Source organism: Mustela erminea, chromosome 1 (assembly GCF_009829155.1).
Source record: "Mustela erminea isolate mMusErm1 chromosome 1, mMusErm1.Pri, whole genome shotgun sequence".
Lineage (NCBI taxonomy): Eukaryota > Metazoa > Chordata > Mammalia > Carnivora > Mustelidae > Mustela > Mustela erminea.
The window spans coordinates 173,295,482-173,305,148 of NC_045614.1; the positions used below are offsets into that span (position 1 = coordinate 173,295,482).

At 34.6% G+C, this 9,667-nt stretch overlaps 1 pseudogene; it reads right to left on the reverse strand.

The window, feature by feature from the left end:
* Positions 1 to 2,477: 2,477 nt before the first annotated feature.
* LOC116581097 lies at positions 2,478 to 2,648 on the reverse strand (annotated as a pseudogene).
* Between the last annotated feature and the right edge of the window lie 7,019 nt (positions 2,649 to 9,667).

Below are 9,667 nucleotides of genomic sequence, written 5' to 3' on the forward strand. Positions count from 1 at the left end.
CTGGCTTTTACAACCTTAAGTCAAAACACATGAGCCCCACAGATAAAGAAACTGAGGCTCCTTTTCATGGTTGGATTTGGATTAAGATCAAGGATACCTGACTCTCTAACCAATGTTTTATAACCTTTAATTTATATAGTACCACATGCAAAAATATAAGATAAGTTATATCAACATATTGGAAAGCCTCTCTGCTAAAATAGAGCACTAAATGGGCAAATTTGTGCTGACAAATTCATTGTAGCTCTTTTTATTCTGATGTCTTACTAGCATGCCAAAATGTGGTAGACATATAGACCCTGTCTTTAAGAATGTTCTGTTAAAGAGAAAAATTATAAATTAGTTCCCTCTCCACTTACATTTGTTAGGCTCTTTCAGAATGCAAGGAGCACAGTGTGCTCTGGTTTCAGATGGGGTTCATTTTTGGGTTACAAGGAGAAGTAAGGAAGAACAGAACATGTTTTCCTGAGGCCTTGAGGAAAAGTCAGACATTCATGTTTACCAGAATCCACAGAAGCTGGAGAAGCTGAAGGGCATCTCTGAAAAGCTGTTATAGATGTTCATCTCCTGCACCTAGGACCCCACACTTACCACCCTCCTACTTTGTCCATATATTTCGTGATTCCATGTAAACTAACCAGTATCTACACTCCTTTTCTCTGTCTCATGTTTTTTTATTTATTTGAGCTGCTATTATTAACTTATTGGGTAATATTAACACCTTCTTTGGGATGCCTGAGTGGTTCAATTAGTTGTGTTTGCCTTTGGCTCAGGTTATGATCCCAGAGTCCTGGGACCAAGTTCTGTATCAAGCTCCTTGCTCACCAGGGAGTGTGCTTCTCCCTCTACCCGACTTCCCCTGCTTGTGCTCTCTCTTTCTCTCTTTCTGACAAATATGTAAAATATTTTTTAAAATATATATTATCACCTTCTATTTTTCTGAACTCTTCTACTCTTGATTTCATCTCTTCTCATAGGATCAGTTTGAGTGTGCTAGTCACCAGAACAGGATTTTTCTGGAGCTTCAACTACCTGTATAGGTCTATTGCATGTCTTTGGGTCATGTTTCCCAACCACAGCCATGAACTAATCAGCTTTCCCAAGAGTGGTGGGTCATGTGATATAAACCAAGGCGATCACAAGCAAAGACTGTCCCAGGGGTAGATGCAAACTGATTAGTAGTCTGAGTTCTCGTATGGCATCCTGAATGCACTATGTTATGTAACATTCTTTGTTTTATTTTTTATCTTAATCTACTATATAATTTTTTAAATATTTTATTTTGAGAAGATTTACTGATCCTTGTCTATTTTCTTGTACCACTTTTCAAATAAATATAAATATAAACATTTTACTGATACTCAAGACAGTAAAAAAGTGGATTATAATAACAATGAAATCAAATGAATTAAAACTCATCATATGTACTTAGGACTAGTAATTCGTTAATCAAAATGTCACTTAATGTGAGAAATATTTATTTATGTATTTCTTTTTAAAGATTTTATTTACTTATTTGGGAGAGAGAGTAGAAGGCGAGGGCAAAGAGAAAGGGAGAAACAAACTCCCTGCCAAGCAAGGAACCTTACATGGGGTTCTATCCTAGGATTCAAAGATCATGACCAGAGTCAAAGGCCTAAAGAACATTTTTTAAATGATATATTGTTTAAAGATAGTATTTTAACTTAAAATACATAATTATTCTTTGATCAGAATGCTGCACAGTAGTTGTATAAAGAATATTTTTTTCTAATGTGAAGTCTCTAATTTCCAACTTTAGCTTCTTTAAAGTGAAAATGTAAATGTATTTGCAAACTAATGTTGGTGCATAAGTCTTAAGATTTTGAGAATGTGTCCCCAGTCATTTATAATTTTCTTATCTACACTTAGTTTTAAAAGAAAATTTCATTTAGAAACATAAAATTATTTTTCCTTAATCAGAGAACTGAGTTTAGTTTTGATTGAAAAACTTTATTTTTCACTCGTATTTCTTTGAGTTCTATTTTAATAAATTAAATAATTAAAAAATAAAATAAAATAAAATAATTTAAAATAACATTAAATAAAATAAGTAACAAGGGTGCCTGGGGGTGGCTCAGTGGGTTAAAACGCTGCCTTCGGCTCAGGTCATGATCTCAGAGTCCTGGGATAGAGTCCCGCATCGGGCTCTCTGTTCAGCAGGGAGCCTGCTTCCCTCTCTCTCTTTCTCTCTCAATCTGCCTGCCTCTCTGTTTACTTGTGATCTCACTCTGTCAAATAAATAAAATCTTTAAAAAAAATAAAATAAGTAACAAAAGGCAACCAAAAACCTGACTCTTCCTATCTCTACAAAACAACTTATAGGAAAAGGAATATCAGTGTGGCTTGGAGAAGAAAACAGTCTTCTGGTCATCTGTGTTTGCTGTGTCGTGAGCATCAGTCACTGTGATTTATAGAGGAAAAACAAAGAATCCATTCATCTAGTCAGTGACCAAAGGGGTTTTCCTATACATATATTCAACCTGACTCAAAATTTCTCTTAGATTATAGTAACATGTAAGCTTTAAAAAGATTTATAATGGAGAGAAAATTTCCTTGGTGAATTTAATTAGCAATAATTGCGCCTCGGATAAACCTCATTGGCTACGATACTGCCACTGCGCAAAGCTCCTTGGTGAATTTAAATAAAAGTAATATCAGTTAGAAAATATAAAAGAACATAGAATTAAAACTGGCTAGTATAGGTAAATAAGCAACAAGAAACAGAAATAGGCACTTCCTCAGAATGTGCACAAAAATTAAGTCCAAGTGAGTGAAGTAGGGGTAGACTTCTGTTTCCTAAGAATACAAGGAGCAGAGAACATGAGAACGTCTCTTTTAACAGACATTCCTTAAATGCATTGGGAAACCAGAAATGACAGGGAACAAAAAAAAAAAAAAAAAAAGAAAGAAAATTAAGTGGCAAGCTCATGAGCTGAGGCATGTCTGTTCTTGGGGATGTGCTAATCATGGGTTTTAACACAGACTGAACCGGGAGCAGAAACTGTGGGGTTCAGAAAAGCAAGGATTCGGAACTGAGATCACGAGTATAAAGTTGGGACCTGACTGGCCTGTGCTCAATTAAAAGGTTAAAAGGAAAAGGGAAAGGAAAAGTGCACTGACATAGGAGACTATAAGGATGTTTACTTTAGCCTGAATTTTGAGTGGCTTAAAAAAAAATATTTCTCAGTTGGGCCTGTACCAAACATTGTCTGGTTTGGAAAAGAAATTGCTATAAAACTTGCTCTTGTAACACAAAAATTCCTTGATAGGACATGTTTTCAACCTAGGCTGCACAGGATTCCTGTAAGAATAAAAATGAGTTTACAATACAATTGTAAAATAAAAGGAAACAATCCTCCATGAATAAGATAACACACATACCAGGAGATTTTTAATTTTAATAATGGCATAAAATAGAACAATCTAATAGAGATTCTGAAATAAGTATAATTAAGATGATTAAAGAGAAAAAAACGCCAAAGATACAACAAAAGGACACAAAATCATTAAAAAAAAAAAAATAAGACAAAATTAGAGAGGGAGACAAACCATAAGAGACTCTTAACCATAGGAAACAAACTGAGGGTTGTTGGAGGGGAGGGAAGTGGGATGATGGGGTAACTGAGTGATGGGCATTAAGGAGGGCACTTGTAATAAGCCTTCGGTGTTATATGGAACTGATGAATAACTGAACTCTATCTCTGAAACTAATGATACACTAAATGTTAATTAATTGAATTTAAATAAAATTTTAAAAGTGATTAAAGAGTTTATGTTATTTAAAAAAATGATGTACCTGGGATGCCTGGGTGGCTCAGTCGGTTAAGCAGCTGTCTTCCGCTCAGGTCATGATCCCAGCATCCTGGGATCAAGTCCCACATCAGGCTCCTTGCTTGGCAGGGAGCCTGCTTCTCCTTCTGCCTCTGCCTACCGCTCTGCCTGTGCTCGCTCACTCGCTCTCTCTCTCTAACAAATAAATAAATAAAATCTTAAAAAAAAATGTGCTGATACAAAGAGATGGATAAATAGAAAAACATGTATGTCAAGCAGAGTAAAATGTTTATAGTAGAATATAAGTAGTGGGTATATAGTTGTTCAATGTCAAATTATTTCAATGTTTATAAATTTCCATAGCAAAATATTAGGAGAAATACACTATGAACAAAGGATAGTTAATATAAAAAGAATCAGCTAGAGAAAATTATAAACACTGGACAGATATTTATAAAACTATTTGCAGGCATTAGCCATAAACAAATGACCTCAATACCAAAAGATCACAATAAAAACTGGAATAAACAAGTTTGGTCCCAAATAAAAATCATCTTACCATCAGAATACATCTCAAATTTTAAGGACAGATTTTTTCAGTATAACATAGAGTAGTGGCAATGGTATTCAGTGTGGTCCCTTGACTAGCAGCCTTACCAAGAAATGTACTACTAAAACAAATTGGGGGGCTCCTCCACAGAGTATTAGAGCAGAAACTTTAGGACTAGATTCAGCATGCTCTTCTAAAAAGCTCTCCAAATGCTCTCTTGATCATCACAGAATCACTGGTTATAAGGAAATAGAGCTTCTGATAAAAGTTAGCTAAGAAAAAATTAGTAATAAAAGTCAACAGTAACTTAATCATTATAGAATTCCCTTTCAAGTCCAAAATGAAAAGTATAACCACCTCTGTTCAATAAAGTACTTGCTAACAATTTTACTACCTACATTTAAAAATTAGGGTGATTTTTCTTGTCAAATAATTAAAGCTGATGAGAAAGCTCAGCAAAACCATGCTGGATATAGGATTAGTGTACAAAATTATATAAAATTATTTAAAACTTAAATGTATTTTTACAAGACAGAAACGTGATGTAATTTTTACAAGATACACTTGCAATAAACATAAGGTCCTTATAATCAAGACAATGAAATGTGTAAAAACTTTATAAAGGGATATATAGTCTTACTGCAAAACATAGAAATAGCTGTGAGAGATAGTTTACTGGATAAGATTCAATATCACAACAATGCAGTGCTCCCAGAATGTGTGTGTATGTGTGTACATTTTAAAATTTTTTTTTCAAAAAAATTTTTTAAAAATTGAAGAATAGCTTCATGACATGCAGTAGTGAAGGAATATTTAATCAAGACACATAAAAGCCAAAACGGTAAAGGAAAAGATGGAAACATTTAACTACCAAGTTTAATTTTTTATTTGACAAAAGACACTACAAATGAAGTGAAATGTGGGACTATGGATTAGGATGAAATATTGATAACACCTAGAACCAACAATTAGTACCTAAAATACACAAATAGCTCTTAAAAATCAATAAAAGACAAATTTAAGAATGGATGGAGGTTAAGAACAGGCAATTCACACAAGTGTAAACCTGAATGATCTAAAATATGTGAACGAGACATGTTTTTATAAGCTTCCTGTCCTTGCTGTTGACTGTTGGTAGTGTACAGAGGACAGTAAAGGGGTATTGTCAGTCTTCCACTTTAACTTCTATTGCTTTGCAATAATAATTTGTAGTTATTTTTGCAAAGATATGACCACAGTACTGTTAATTTATCCAATTTTTATTTGAAGGCCAAAAAGGAGAATTTCAGACCAATATCACTGATGAATACGGATGCTAAGATTCTCAACAAGATCTTAGCAAACAGGATCCAACAGCACATTACAAAGATTATCCACCATGACCAGGTGGGATTCATCCCTGGGCTACAAGGATGGTTCAACATTCGCAAATCAATCAATGTGATACAACAAATTAATATGAGAAGAGAGAAGAACCACATGGTCCTCTCAATTGATGCAGAAAAAGCATTTGACAAAATCCAGCATCTGTTCCTGATTAAAACGCTTCAAAGTATAGGGATAGAGGGAACATTCCTGAACTTCATCAAATCTATCTATGAAAGACCACAGCAAATATCATCCTCAATGGGAAAAGCTTGCAGCCTTCCCGTTGAGATCAGGAACAAGACAAGGATGCCCACTTTCACCACTCTTGTTCAACATAGTATTAGAAGTCCTAGCAACAGCAATCTGACAACAAAGAGAAATAAAAGGTATCCAAATTGGCAATGAAGAAGTCAAACTCTCTCTCTTGGCAGATGACATGATTCTTTATATGGAAAACCCAAAAGACTCCATCCCCAAACTACTAGAACTCATACAGCAATTCAGCAACATGGCAGGATACAAAGTCAATGTGCAGAAATCAGTGGCTTTCTTATACACTAACAATGAAAATACAGAAAGGGAAATTAGAGAATCGATTCCATTCACTATAGCACCAAGAACCATAAGATATCTGGGAATAAACCTAACCAAAGAGGTAAAGGATCTGTACTTGAGGAACTACAGAACACTCATGAAAGACATTGAAGAAGACACAAAAAGATGGAAGATTATTCCATGCTCTTGGATCAGAAGAATAAACATTGTTAAAATGTCTATACTGCCTAGAGCAATCTATACTTTTAATGCCATTCTGATCAAAATTCCACCAGTATTCTTCAAAGAGCTGTAGCAAATAATCCAGAAATTTGTTTGGAATCAGAAGAGACCCCAAATCGCTAAGGAAATGTTGAAAAACAAAAATAAAACTGGGGGCATCACGTTACCTGATTTCAAGCTTTATTATAAAGCTGTGGTCACCAAGACAGCATGGTACTGGAATAAAAACAGACACATAGACCAGTGGAACAGAGTAGAGAGCCCAGATATGGACCCTCAACTCTATGGGCAATTAATCTTTGACAAAACAGGAAAAAATATACAGTGGAAAAAAGACAGTCTCTTCAATAAACGATGCTGGGAAAACTGGACAGCTATATGTAGAAGAATGAAACTCGACCATTCTCTTACACCATACACAAAGATAAACTCAAAATGGATAAAAGACCTCAACGTGAGACAGGAATCCATCAGAATCCTAGAGGAGAACATAGGCAGTAATCTCTTCGATATCAGCCACAGCAACTTCTTTCAAGATATGTCTCCAAAGGCAAAGGAAACAAAAGCGAAAATAAACTTTTGGGACTTCATCAAAATCAAAAGCTTCTGCACAGCAAAGGAAACAGTCAAAAAAAAAAAAAAAAACCAAAAAACAAAGAGGCAACCCACGGAAAGGGAGAAGATATTTGGAAATGACAGTACAGACAAAAGGTTGATATCCAGGATCTATAATGAACTCCTCAAACTCAACACACACAAAACAGACAATCATATAAAAAAATGGGCAGAAGATATGAACAGACACTTCTACAATAAAGACATACAAATGGCTATCAGACACATGAAAAAATGTTCATCATCACTAGCCCTCAGGGAGATTCAAATTAAAACCACATTGAGATACCACCTTACACCAGTTAGAGTGGCCAAAATTAACAAGACAGGAAACAACATGTGTTGGAGGGGATGTGGAGAAAGGGGAACCCTCTTACACTGTTGGTGGGAATTGGTGTGAATAGGTACTCAAGTTGCTTTTACTTTTCACCTAGACCTATTGATTTAACAACTTAATTTCTGTAGAACTCATTGATATTAGAGTGTTTCTCTTCTCACCAGCTAAGAGTGGGAAAATGTCAGAAAGAAAATGTTTTTGTTTTGTTTGTTTTGTTTTGTTAATTGTCTCCTCGCATGTCACACAATTAAGAGTCATTTCCTGATAACATTAAAAACTTCAGGAACAGGGGGGGAAAGTGCAAAAATTTATATCTGGAGAAGCCCTGAAAACACTGGAGCTGGGAACATTCTAAATTTAGGAGATTAGGTTATACCCATAAGAATTCAGTGGCAACCAGGATCAAATCTGAAAATTAAGTAGAGATTGATAACAGCTAAGAATTAGGAGAGTAACTTGCTGAAACACTGTTGTCACAAACTGGCTTTTTAAGACTAATTTACTTCTTATTATGTATGCCAATTTAATTTTTAAAAATTCTATTTTAAAATCCATCAGAGTGGAAAGTGGTCCACATTTCTATGTTAAAAAAGTGGTTAGTGAGTTCATTTTGGAATCAGATTATATGGATTCAAATGCTGGTCTCTTGTATGCCTTTGAGCAAATTTCATGCTTCTCCACCTCAGTTCCCTTATCTGTAAGATGAAATGGTTAATATTATCTACCTCATAAGACCATTATAAGGATTGGAAGAGATAATACCAGTAAATAATACAGCCTCTGAAAAATACTAAACACTGGATAAAATTTAGCTCTGGCTATCCTACCACATCTAAGGAAAACCTGTCTGTTTGGATCTCAAAGCATATAACATATATATATATTACATATAATGTACTATAGCTCACCTACTGCCAATTTTTGTACCTGGAAAATGCTAATTCCTCTCTTTTTAACTGGCCTCTTTTTTAAGGGCTGAAATTAAAAACTTAATGTTAAGGAAAGACAGGATATGTCAATGAAGATAATGTTTTTTACCATCTAATTTCTAGTTAATTTAGCTGAAAGTGGAGTACATGTGTATTTCTGAAGGAATACACAGTTTAGATCCGACCACTGGTAACACACACACATACATACACACACACACACACACACACACACACACACACCCCAAATATGTAGGTCAGCCAAAACCTGGATACATATAATTTGCATTCCTAAATACCATGGAACAAAATCATTGCTATGCTGAAATTGACATTCCATATCTTCTTTGCTGATAACCAGAAGTAAAATATTTTCCAGAATAATTGAAGCATGATTAGAATTACAAAATATGAAGTATGCATTTTAAAACCATTTTGAGCCCAAACCATTAAAACCAAACTTTTTAATTTGCAAACGAGGAACCTAGTATCACAGGTATTACACAGGGCTAGAACATAGATCTGTTAACTCTCTGTCCAATATTCCCAGACCAAAGTTCAGTGATGAGTTTTCCAGTTGTGTATATAAATTTATAATGGCTTAAGTATGACTGGTTGTAAGGAAAGGTATGTACTGAACATAAGCTTTGTGCCCAACATTCAACTAGACACCATGGGAAGATGTGTAGTATTTATGTGTGGCAGTGTTAATAAACAAAGCCAGAACATGTTTTTTTGCAAAACATGACCAAATAAAAAGTAATGTATGATATTTTCTCTTTCAAATAGAGTGTTGTGGTTAAAAGTGAAGTATCTTAATTTAAGCTAGCGTGGTTCCAATATAGGTTTTACTAACTCCTACTTATGAAACTTCGGACAAGTTATTTAACCTTCCTAAACCCCAATTTTCTCATCTTGTAGGACAGGATTTGTGGACCTTCGGGGCATTATGCTAAGTTAAATAAGTCAGACAGAGATAGACAAATACAGTACGATTTCAATTATATGTGGAATCTAAAAAACAAAGCAAATCTGATGTAATCCTGGGATGTAATGTGCTGCATGGTGACTGTAGTTAGTAATAATGTACTGGATATTTGAAAGTTACTAAGAGAGTAGATCTGAAAAAGTCTCATCACAAGAAAATAATTTGTAACTACGTGTGGTGATTGATGTTAACTACATAATGATGTTATAGTGGTGGTCACTTCACAATGTATACAAATACTGAATCATGTTGCACACCTAAAACTAATATGTCAATTATGTCTCAATTAAAAGTAAAACAGGGTTTACACC